Raw genomic sequence first — 14090 nt, forward strand, 5'->3', positions numbered from 1 at the left:
TATATTTATATTTATATTTATATTTATAAATGATGATGATGGTGATGAATAGTAGGGAACTGTAGAAGATTTTTGGACATAGTTATTGACAGAAAGGTTATGTGGATATGGACAAAACTGAATGTGCATGTGCTTGTTTTTCTCCTTTAGTGAGCACCTTGTGTCAATGAACTATAAAGAAAAGTGCACATACATTGTGCAAAGCAAAGAGAAAGCCCTTTAAGGAGAAGGAAAAAGAAGTTTCGAAGAGATATTAATAGAATGGTTTCTACAATTGAACTATAACTTTTGCTTTCTCCATCTCTAACATGGGTGGTCTAATTTCTTCAAGTAAAAATGGCTTAAAGAATCCCATGATAGAAATTCGTACCACATTTACTTTACTTCAATATCATTAAAACACCAATCATTTGTAACGCAATTCTTTTACTCCATCTTTTTTACTTCAATAAATAATGGAGCTTCCTATATATAGTTAATGTTGGGAGTTTGTGTTTAAGCTTATGTGCAATAGAGATAACACAAGTTGAACAATATATAAATAAAATTAATGAACTCATTGTTTTAAAATTTTATGTTAAAAAAACAATTTCTTTTTTCTGTGAGTTTTGATTTATGTGTCATTATTGTTGAATCACAAAAATAATAAAGATTTGTAACTTATATACAAAAAGTAATTAGTGAGTCTATAGTCTACTTAATGAAAAGTAGTGGATTGGCGTACCTACCAAAAGAGAGTGCAACATCTTCTACTATGTTAGGCTTTTGTTTGGTTCAGAGAAGAAAAAGTATGCAGAAAAATAGCCAGCTTCCATCATTTTTAATTCAACTAATATTTCTTTATAACTAAATTCTTAAAGTTACTTTTTTAAAATTTTCATTTATTTTAATTTGATTTTATATTTTTAAAATTTATATTCCGAACATCTTTTAACTTTGAAAATGTATTATTTGAATGGACAAGTGAGAACACATGCGCATGTGTGTTTATTTCTTTATTTTATAATAATAAAAAAATATTATTATTAGTATTGCATACTGTTATAATTATAAAATTAAACATAAATAATTTTTATAACTTTAATGTAAATAACTTTTATTTATTTTTCAGTTAGTTAATTTAAAAAATAGCTAAATTAAAAGAAGCCGTTAAATTTAAAGAAATTATTACTTAGCGTGTGTTCACTTCTACAAATATAATGTAGACACACATGAATTTGTAAGGATGTCATGTGTTCACTTTTGCATACACGCGTCCATCCGTGACAATGGATTTACGGGAGATGTCGAAATTTTCATCTTCCCTTGATCGAGAAGATTAAAAGGAAAAGACGTGGAATTGACCTTATGTAGTTTTTTTTCTTTATATTTCAAGTGTACTCACTTTAGTGAAATACTCGCACCGTTGAAAAAGACAACGAGCCCACTTCTATTTTTAAATTTAATATTCATTATATGTATAATAATAATAATAATAATAATAATAATAATAATAGTAATAATAATAATTATTATTATTATAAATAATAATAGAAACGATATAATAATTTTATATTTTAATTTATTAAAAACATTATTTTATTATATTTATTAAATTATTCACAAACTTTCACACTACTTATCTACTACTAAAAAAATTTATATTTCCTGTTAATTTTATTTTGAAATTTTCTTTTAGAAAATACTTATAAATTTTGTTATAAAAAAATATTTATAAAAAATTGCTGTCAATTTTTTTTACAAAATATTTTGTATAAAACACTTTTCGTAATAAATTTTGTAGAAATATTTGTGAATTTTATAATTTTGTAGCAAATAATTATTCACAAAGGAATTACCTGCTAATTAAAATTCTTAGAAAAAAATAGTAGGAAAAAGTCTTTTCTTACGACTTTTTTTAACAAATTTGTAAGAAATTATCATGTAATATAAGAATTTTTAGTAATATAAATCTTTTTATTCTTTAAATTTTAAAGGAATAGAATAGAACTAATAAAATAATTATTTTAATTTAAAAAAAAATATTTAAGGGTAAAAATTGAAATATAAATGTGACAGAATTTCCTTTCATATCTAGATATGATATGGATTGGATTATTAATGATAAATGAGTAAGAATAAGATTTTTATAATTACTTTTTTATAGATCAAAATTTATTAATGGTTTTTTATTAATTTATTATAATTTAAACTAAAATTTATCTGATTCATTATACACAAATTTTCATTTCTTTATCAAAAATAAATATTTTTTTAAAATGAATACAAATCCTTTTCCACACCCAATTATCCCCTAATCCATGAAGAGAGCATGAAACATGATGATAATTATTTCATTTTATGCAAAATAATTCTTTTCTCAAACAAAAAAGGGACAAAATCATTATCCTTATTCCAAGACCCCGTATAAGAAATGACAAGATATTTGTGAACACTTATTTCATATAAACGAAGAAAACTAAATATCATAAAATGGAGCATTTTCAATATTTAAAATTTTATCTTGATTACAATATTATTTTCCTTCTCCTGATATATATTATTGTTTAAAAAGTTTCACATCAACTAAAAGTAAGATAATTTCATAATACATGGATCAGTGCAAACATTAATTTACAAGTTAATTTGGTGATGTTGAGTTAAGGTTAAAGTCCACTCTTTAACATGGTATATCAAAGTCATTATTAAAGTATATCCTAGCTAGATTTGTGTTTCTTGGATATATATTTGCATCCCTTATCGTAGATGCAAATTTCACCTTACAAACATATTTTGAGAGATTGATTTAGACTTAAAGTTCACTTCTTAATAATTATTGATGCAAAACAAAAAATAATTGTAAATTATTTGAAGATATTTATATATAAATTTTAAAATTATTATTTATAAGCAAATAATTTTTATGTACATAATAGTCTATGATTAAACGGCAGTATAACAAAATTATACTGTAAATATATTTTAAGCAATATTTTCTTTTTATCTATCTATTTTAAAAGATAACTCACGATGTTATCAAATGTAATTGTATTTATTTTTATTTCTAAACATTTTTATGTGACTTGACCACTTTTTTCTCATTTATAATATTAAGTAGATGGAATATGTAAAAATCAGGTCAAACCAAGAGCATAATTAAAAATAATAATAACTAATAATTAATGTTGTACATATTAAACTTTTAAAAAACGGGTAAATGAAAATAATACACAAAAAGCAATGTTTAAGTACAACTCAAATTATGTACATCGAAATCTGAATTGTGCAAAATTGTTTTTGAATTTTAACTATATACAAAAAAAAATAACAAAACAGCACACCTTTTATATTTTTGACAAAGACAAAAAAACACAGACTCTGAAACATTTCCTCCAATATTATAAGTTAGGACCTTGCTAACTAAAAAATAACTTATCCCATCTCAATAACAACCAACCCTCAATTATGTATATGCATGGGGTTCTTCTTCTTCTTATTATTATTTTTCAGTAGATGCAACAAACATAATTGTACGTATTTTATGTTTTAAATGGTAAGTTCTCTTTTTACTTTATCAAGATGAAACAAAAGTATGTTAAATTTTTCAAAAAAAAGAGTAAACATGTCATTTTAACACCATTGTTTTTTTTTTTTTAACTTATCCTATAAACCAATTTGAACTTGTCCAATCATGATTAAATTAAATCAATTTGAGTTTCATAAAACATATATCACAATCCAATTACTTTTTATAGTAATGTAGATTAATTAGTGTTAGTAAATGATATTATATCTAACTCAATTTCACACAAATTCTTTCACTTCGGATACAGTTATATATTTTTAATGTCGTAAGAAGAATCGTAACACAATAGTTCCAATAAACTTGATGAAAATAGACTCTCGTACTATAAAATAAGTAAATTTATATGACTAATTTTATCTTATGAATTAAATTATTTATTATATTTAGCATCTCACGTATTATTTTCATTTAAAAGAATTATCGATATTTCTTCTTCTCACATTTCTTTTACTTGTAGGTGACAATTTGATAAACGTAAATAATCAAATGTAAGTTGTTCAATGTTTATAATTTTATACGAAATCAATCTAATGAGCAATTCATGATCATCTTCATATATATTTGATTCAAAGTGTTGAATCGTGGCAGCTTTAATTAATGTACGTCACTTTCCGAAGAATGCAATATATTTTGGCAGGAACTTTTTCGAAAGCTGCAAATGAGTATCAAATAATGCCTCTTTAAAACGAAGCATTCATGACTGATATTTAGATTTTAGACAAAAGTTGTTTGGCTTTGCACCTAAATGTCACCTTTGATTTTCAAATTTGTCAACTTTTTTTAGTTCTTTTTGGCCACTCACTAGATTTTTATTCTCTTGCTGTATTAGAATTAGAATGAATTGAATTTGTTTGATTGAATATTCAATATTCATACGTTTATTACGTTTAATTTTATATTTTAGTTAAACAAAGCTATTTGTTCACGAATAAATAAATAGATTTAGGGTTCAATTGGACCAACATAAAAGAATAATACATGTGAATTTGGTAAATGAACTAGGTTTATGATTTTTTTTTTATTTCAAATTTGAATTCGTAAAAAAAGTAAAGATACTTGCTTTTTATTCTAAATTTCAAGGTACTTGTGTACTACTTTTCTCATTTACACTTTTTGTTGTCTTTATATTTAGTTAGTTGTGTAAATAATTATAATTCATTACACTTGAAAGCGTATTTTCTTAACTATAATTAGTTCCTTTTTGTTATATATGTAAAATTTTGTATTATCTCCTAAAGCATATACGAGATATAAATAAAATGTGTTTTCCTTTATTCTTCTCTTTTCTTTTTTCTTTTTTTTTTCTTTTTTTTTTGTCTTTGTTTTATTCTTGTATAAAGGTTTCAAACATTTTTTCTTGTTTTTATTGGGTTTTGAAGGGTTCTTTAATTGAATAGCTTTCACACTTTTTTTTTTCTTATTCTTGTTTTCATGTTGTCTAACTTTTTGTTTTTTTCACTGATTGTTTCATCATGAGTGTGTTATAATTTAAGATAAAGCTTCTAATGTGCATAACACTTATCTTTGAGAGAGCTCTACCGTAGTGTTTATTTCTCATGTCTTTGATCCTATAAATTAAATTTTTTGGAACAAATTCATGTTCGCAACATTGAATGTGAAGAATAAAGTGGGATTTGTCGACGTAAAGATTTGGAACCATTATCGAACCACACTCTTCATTCAACTGACTAAATAAGAGAATATGGTTGTATCATAACTTCTACACTTTAGTTTTCTATAATTAGGTAGAGTATTTTATGAATATAAGATGTTTATAATATATGAAAAATTTAAAATTATAATATTCAATTGGAGATTTGTAAAGAATCTAAAGATTCCAAAAACATATGATTTTGTTGAAGATTTCACATCGATTAAAAATAAAACAGATTTATAATATATAAGTGGATTGAAATCTTATTCTACAAGTCAGTTTTATAAGACTTGAGTTAGGCTTAAAATCAACTTCTTAATATGATATCAGAGGCACCCGGAACTTATGCTAGTGTGGTTTGTTATTTGTTATACCTATCGTGCCACCCATTATCGAAATATTATTAGATCATCATTAATGTTTAGTCTCATGCTTAAGATGTATATGTCTCATGAGAAATTGTTTGAAAATCTCACATCGACTAGAGATAAAATAAATTTACAATATATAAATGGGGTATACAACTACAAGCCGATTTTGTAGAATTAAATTAAACTTAAAGTCCATTTCTTAAAAGTCTTAATCAATAAGTGAACAATTTGATTGTTCAAGCAACCCTTTCTTAGATAAGTTTGTTGTTCTTTACATATGACATTCTTATCTATTCCAGGAATTATGATGAACATGAAGAACATATGAGGATTGTGTTGGTCATAATGAGAGAAAATAAGTTTTATGTCAAACTGTCAAAATATAAGTTTTGGCTAAGGAAAGTGTAGTCTTGGGATGCTCCTAATTGAGCACGACCTCAACTTTAGTAGGACCCATGAAAATCCTTTTAGTTGATATTATATATCCTAAAAACTACATTTTCACCAAACTTGTCACTTTACTATGAACTGTTTGGACTAATGATCCTCAATCTTAACTGGTCTAACCTCAAAAGAGTCCTATTTGACTTGCACATCATCCACTTCTACGACATCGTTGGAGTCAAGGATATACTTTCTTAACTGAAATACATGAAAAACATTGTGAATGTTTGTCGACTGTAGAGATAAAGCAAAAACAAATAATTGTCCCATTGCATTAAAAATAATAAAATGCAACAATATAACTTTTCTTCTCTATATAACTCTAAGTATGGTTTCTGTTCTTTTACCCACAAATTTGGATGAAGCAGGTCTTCTAACCACAAATTTGAGAATCATTTAAAAGGATATCATATGAAAAAGAAAAAGAAATCTTTAATTTGAAAGGGAGAAAATCCGTGAAGAACACTAAGAAAGCTCATTTATTTCAATTTCGTTGCTTGTGATGTCAAACTTTGGTGAAGTTTTTTATTCATTTGGTATGATTGATTGGTTACCATAATCTTCTTTTGCGTTGGATATATATATATATATATATATATATATATATATATATATATATATATATATATATATATATATATATATATATATATATATATATATATATACTTCACCTTGATCAATGTAAGTGATTTAATTTAATCAATCATAACTTGCGATTATGAGATTATTGAAAAATTGTTTCTAACTATGAAGTGAACCCTCTAAAAATTCATAATTTTAGGAGTAAAAATTTATTTTTGATTGTTTTATGTTGCAATAAGTAATGTAAGTCATTCATGCCAAATATTTAAGAAAAATAGTGAATAAAGAAAGTTAGGATACAATAATTATGATATCAGTTTCTAATATTTTTCGTATTAACTATAACATTGATTGATGAGATTGATATGTTATACAATTAATAGATGAGTTAAGTATATTTTTACTCTCCGAATTTGAAAGTAAATTGGAATTTGTTCCTTTTTAAAACATTGATACATTTTGGTCCTTAACTTTCTAAAATAATTGGATATAGTTATTTTAACCCAATTGCGTTAAAATCGTTTTGACGTGTCAAACGCGTTTTATACTAGCATTTGAGTTGCTTACACCGTTCAACACGTTCTCGCTTCAATATCTGTTGTGAAATGTGTTTAACGTAATTAGATTAAAAGGACTATATCGATTCATTTTTAAAGTTTGGGGACCAAAATATTTCAAAGCTTCAAATAAGGATGAATTTCAATTTCGCGTAAAAGTTCAGGAACTCAAAAAATATTTAACACGAAATTTATGACGATGAAATTGGTGAAATTTGATCATAACATTCATATTTTCAAAATATATAGACAATTATTGTGATTGCCTCAAATATATTTATCTATCCCTACAAGGATGTCAAAAACATTTGTACCTACAAGTATCTGAGGATAAAACTCACAATAGGTAGAAATTGATATCGAAAATGAATACCCGCATATAATAGGTATGAATATTTTTTATACCATGTTAACAGGGCCAGTACCCATGATACTCGTACTTACGAATGTAAAAAAAATCAGTACCCGCGGGTATCCATGGATAAAACCCGTAATGGATAGGAAATGAATATTGTAAATGGATACCCGCAGGTACGGATATTTTTAATACCTGCATGTTAATGGGGCAGGTACGTGTATCATAGTATCCGTACATGTGGATACTGGTACCCGCTATACTCTAATTTAAATTGAAAAAAAATAAAAAATATGATTAAAATATTAACATATTGATTTTGGATAAGTTATTTCTTTATTAATTAGTTTTAACAAAATTTCATTTCTTTGTAAACTGTCATTCAACACTATTTAAATGGGTTATTTGGACTTTGTTTGAAATTTATGAATGTTATGTATTGTATTTTATTTGAATTTACGATTAAAATGTTGTTAAATATTTTACTTTTATTTTTTTGTAAATACCTACAGGTACCCGTTGATATCCGTGGATATTAAAAAATTATTAAATTAAAAAATTATTAAAATATTAACACATTGATTTTGACTGGGTTATTCTTTTATCAATTAGTTTTAAAAAAGTTTTATCTCTTTGTAAACTGTCATTCAACACTAATTAATTAGGTTATTTAGACTTTGTTTGAAATTTATGAATGTTATGTATTATATTTTATTTAAATTTATGATTAAAATATGCTGCTAAATATTTTTAATTATTTTTTGTAAATATCCATGAATACCCGTGAATATTAAAAAAACATATGGGTCCTCACATAACGGATACCCATACAAATATGAGGAAGGGTATATATATATAATTGGATATCTATAAATCTATAAATTTATAACATTACAAAGGTTTTACCAATAAATAAAATTTTCTTGAGTTTTTACCAATAGCAAGTAGAAATGTTGTTTAAGATTTTTTCTAATAGTTTTTCAGTTGTGCAAGGAACAAAATTCAACGAAAAAATAGGTTACTTCTTCCTTGCACCTTCATAATTTTTGACCTACACCTCTATAAATTTATATATTTTGAAATTACCGCCTAGAATATAATTTTAGTATTTTGAATTATATATTTCATAATACAAAATAAAAATATATATATTTCAGATTTTATATTTTAAAATATGAAATAAAAAATATTTTTTTAATTATATATTTCAGATTATAAAACTTATATTCTAGATACCACAATATGAAATAAGAGAATTTATGGGAGTGCAAAAAGTAATTTTTGTAGGTGCAGGAAGAAGCCGAGCCCGGATTGTCCAAATTGAAAGGCTTCAAACTGTTTACGAGAAAACGGTTTCCAACAAATTAGGCATCACAATTGAAAGCCCGGCATATATGGATTGGTTGGATCATTATTCGAGTAATCTGTGATTCTTTACTGTTTACATCTCTCATATATTAAGTACACTCCCTGTTTCATTTGGTATATGAATTAATTGATTACTGTGCTCTTTAATTCTCTTAGATTAAAAATAATAATAAATATCTTATTTTTTAAATAAAATAATATTATTCCATAAATAAATGAGCTAACAAAAAGAGTTTAAAAAGTAAGAAGGTCATCAATTTGATATTTTTAAAAAAGTTAAGACTAATTATTTTGAAATGGAATAAGTTTCTCATTTCAATTTTTTTATTCCTTCAAAACAATTATATATTCCTTCAAAATTAGTGAACCTCTTTGTTATTTTCGAAAGATAGTGTTTTAAGTTTAAAATACTTTGTTTTAACATTATAACTTATGTACACATTAGATATTAGTGGTTATGAAAAATAAAGTTGTAATAAAATAATAATATAAGGAATTACGTAGTGAAAGCATATACCTATTCTAGAGGTTGTTTTTAGAATTGTATTTCAATAAGAAAATTAGGTAAATTTTCAAAAAGTTGTTTTTATGATATGATCAAAAAGAAGCTTATATGCAATATTAACACTAAAAAAAATAGCAAAAATAATAAAATATAAAATAAGATAATTTTATATTAATATTTAAATAAAAAAATATAAAAAAAAAACTAAATTGAATTGTTTTTGTGTGGTAAAATGGTTTGACGCGTGTTCTCATGATATTGCAATTTTTAAGCCTAATTGATTTTACGTCGGGTCAACGGGCTATGTTGTCTATTACAAAAAAGTGAAAAAAATATAAATTAAGTACATATTTTAAAATTTAAATTATGCCAATGAAATTAATTTTAATTTAAGATATAATAACTTGCTATATAAATTATAATACATATATAATTATATTAATATATATTTAATATTTTTTAAATATAATTATTATTTATAAAATAGATTTATGTATCAAGCTGACCAAAATTTATTTAGATTGCAAGCAAAACGGATAAAAAAAGAATAATTCAATTAAATTTATACTATTTTTTTGACCCAACTCATTTAATGAATATTTTGGGTCGATCCATTGACTCAAACTTACTCTCACAACTTGGTATATCTAGCTTCTTTCTGCACCTTCGTATTCGTGTATTTCTTATTGCATTCATAAAAATTTTTATATTATAAATTATAGAATTTGGGATGTAAGCTTTTTAGTTTTAAATTTATAATCTGAAATATTTTTTTATTTTATATTTAGAATGTATAACAAAAAATATAAATTTTTTTAATTCAAAATGTTTAATAAAAAATATACAAAATTATATTCTGAATTATACAATTTAAAATATACCTGTATTTCAGATTATCTGATCCGAACAATATGTTTTTATTCTACATTTCATAATGTATAATTTAGAATATAAAAAAATTATTATGAATATAAAAATGATTAAATTATATCTTTGATCACATTTTTGTTGGGAAATATTAATTTGATCTTTTTTTTTGTGTTTTTTCAATTTGGTACCAATTTTGAAAAATTTGATTCAATTAAGTCATTTCCGTTACTATTATACTAATAAGGTCAAAGAAGTGCCACATATATATTTTTTTTTATATTTTATATATTTTTAAAAAAAATTAAAAATGTGTCATATATTAAGATGACATGGTGCCACATGGTAGTGACGATGTGATATTGTAGCAGTAGTGTCAGGTATCATTGTCATGTAAGGTGTCATTGCCTCAGTTTTAATTTAGTAAATGTATTTTTATTTTGTCTTAATTTAATTCAATTTTTTTAAATTAAGCAATTACGTCCCTCTCCAAATTGAAACAAAATTTAATTTTTATATAAATATTTTTATTAAATTGATACTTTTATTAATATTGATATTTTTATAAAATATTTTTAATAAGATTAAGTTTTTTTAAAATTTATATTTCACATTGAGTTTTATTTAAAATTATTTTCAAAATTTATTTAATATGTTATAAAATTATTTAAAAAATTTCATTTAATTTATATAATTTTTATTTTTAAACCAACTCAAATATTTGTATAAAAATTATTTAATTTTACACATTTTAAAAATATAAAATTATTTAAAATATAAAATTAAATAAAAAATATTAAAATATAATGTAATAAAATAAAGTTCAATGTAAAATATAAACTTTTAAAAGAATTGAAAATGTTGATAAATTAATTTTATTTTATGAAATGTAAGTGATAAACAAGTTTAACATTTGTTAGTTGAAATTAATAATTTTGAATTTTTTTCTATTAACATTACTTTTTATTAATAATTTTAAAACAATTTTAAATAAAATTAAATGTAAAGTATAAATTTAAATAAAATTAATCTTGTTAAAAATATTTAATAAAAATATCAATTTTGAATTTTCAAATAATCTAATTTGTTTACTATTTTGGTCATAATTTTGCTTTTAAAAATATTAATTTTTGCTTAGTTACCTTGGATTCTAAATTTTTCAAGCTTCAAAGTAAGGATGGCAATGCGGGCTGGTCCAGCTCGTTTAGGCCCGACTCGAATAAGGCCAGCACATCGTGGGCTTGCTTGCCTCGTCCGCACAATTTATGCGGGCTGCAATCACTGGCTCACCGCACATCATTTGGCCCGCGGCCTGACCCGTTTTTTTTTTTTTTTTTATGATAAAACTTTCATTATTTAAAAATTGGGAAACTTTAAGAAGTTCACAAAATTAAGTAAAGACTTTAGGGAGTTGGATGATAAATTGATAATTCAATATTTCCATCATATTCATATTCATACTATGACATACACAATGTATTCTTTAAATTTTAGCACATTAAAAAATACATAATATTAGTCTTTTCCAGTTATACAAGAATTTGAAACGTTAATGCAAAAGTGCATAAAAAAAGTAACTAATATACACAAGTGCAAGTTTTTCTTTATGCAGGTTGCGGGCTTATGCGGGCTAGGCTACTGCGGACCTGCGAGTTCACTACCCTACCTGTCCTGCATTTTTTACGCGGGCTGGCCCAACGGATCAGGCCCATATTGCATCCCTACTTCAAAGTGGATATAGGTTTGCAAATTTGGGGGTCCTCTGTGTTTCATTATTTTTGTAGGTTGTTACAAATATGCTGAAATGTATGCTAAATTTAAGCTTAGACTTTTATAATTGGAGTTGGAGTTAGAGTTGTCAAAATCGGTAACCCGGCCCAATCCAGCTCGACCCACCATAGGTTGATTACTTAGTGATCCAATCCAACCCGGCTCATTTATTAGCGAGCCAAACAAATTCGAACCTGGCCGACCCACTACGGGTTGGTGGAATGGGTTGGCTCACAGACTCACTCAATTAAAAAAAATATAATTTTTTTTCCGGTAAAAACTAAATTACAATTCTAATTGAAATATAATTAAACTTTAATACAATCCAAATACAAACCAAAATCACAAAAATACAAATTATCTATGTGTTGGCTCAAAAAAACAACCAATATGACCCAAATGCAAAGTTCAACTTAACAAAAAACACCTGTGTAACCCTTTATTTGTAGGTTGGTGAGCCAACCTAGCTCACCACGGGTTCAACCCGAGAGAGCCGGGTTCTAGGGGAGCTGGGTCAAAAACTAACCCGTATTGAAATTTGTAAAAAAATTTCAACCCAACCCAGCCCGAACCCGTGGTGAGCCGAGTTGGCTCGCGAGTTTCAATCCATTTTGACAACTCTAGTTGGAGTTATATGAAATTAATTAGAATTTACATTTAAGCCCATGTTTAAGTTAAATTAGGGAATATATATATATATATATATATATATATATTAAATATACTTTTTAAATTAGGGAACAGAGGAATATAAATCATCAATGTGGTTTTACAATTTTAGAAATTGTCTTTTTTCTTTCCTTTCTTCTCAATTTTCCGAAATTGTCTTTTAGATTACCTTTCATTCTTTTGTTATTCATTCTTCATCCATGCATAATTAAATCTTGATCTTCAATTCCCAAAAATGAAAATACAAACCATATGAAATCCCTTTCTTTCTCTCAATTCCATTTCCTCCATCTTCATTTTTAAACCTCCATTCCTCATTCTCTGTTTGTTTGTATAACCAAAACCTTTAGGGTCGTTTCTCATAGCAAGGCCTTCGATTCCTATCGATTAGTTTCTTTTTTGGGATAAATCAATTTTTCTCACCTTTTTCGATTCTTCTACAGTGCATACAAGTCTTCCTTGCTTACATATGTCTTTTTGGTTTCCATCTTGCATCTCTTCTAATCAGTGGTTGTGTGGGCATGATTGGATTGTTTTTCGTTGTCTTAAGTCGAGGTTGAAATTTCGCGAGTTCGAAGGTGCTTTGAGAGTTTTTAGAGTTTGAGTCTATTTTCGAAGGTGAGGGAACTAAACCTTACTTCTTGCATGATGATTTTGTTTGAATGTCTAGTTGTGTGTTGATACGTTTGATAACTCAAATTGATATGATGATGTTGTACTTTGTGGGTGTGAGATGAAAAAAAATCCATAATTTCATGTTTGGGTATGTATGGGTTAGAAAAATTTGGAGGTTTTGTTGAATGCATATGATTTAAGATAAATTCGATGGAAATTGAGATGGTAACATGGAATTTGAAATGTTTTTGACGTATATGAGGCTTAAACAGGGTTTTAAGTTCAGTTAACACTGTCAAAATGCAGAATTTTCGTTTCTGAGTTATGCAGACTTGCTGGGTGATCAACCTTCTCGCTGGGCAAGTGGGTTTTTCTAACTCAGAGTCATCTTGCTAAATTTTGAATTTCTCGCTTCATTAATCATCAGATCGAGTTGAAATTTTTACAACAACTCCTAGACATATGATGCTTTGTTTTGACTAGTGTGATCTTTGTTTGAAAGTCTATAGTGAGAATAGTTTTTTTTTTTGTAAGATTCCTATAGATTAGGTTGTTGACAACTTTGACCTTTGTCACTTGTTTAGTGCATAACATTTTCTATAAGTACCCAATTGGATTGATTCTTTTTGCGTTGAGTTCTTGATTCAATTATCTTTCATTTGACTGTAAAATCATAATTTTTGGAGCTTTGAACAAGTTGTTTTATTTTTAAAACCCTCAACCAATTTACAGATGTGTTGTTAAGTTATTATATAAATTACTTGG

This window comes from Vigna unguiculata, chromosome 4 (assembly GCF_037176805.1).
Source record: "Vigna unguiculata cultivar grain cowpea cultivar isolate G323 ecotype 2 chromosome 4, ASM3717680v1, whole genome shotgun sequence".
In the NCBI taxonomy this organism is placed as follows: domain Eukaryota; kingdom Viridiplantae; phylum Streptophyta; class Magnoliopsida; order Fabales; family Fabaceae; genus Vigna; species Vigna unguiculata.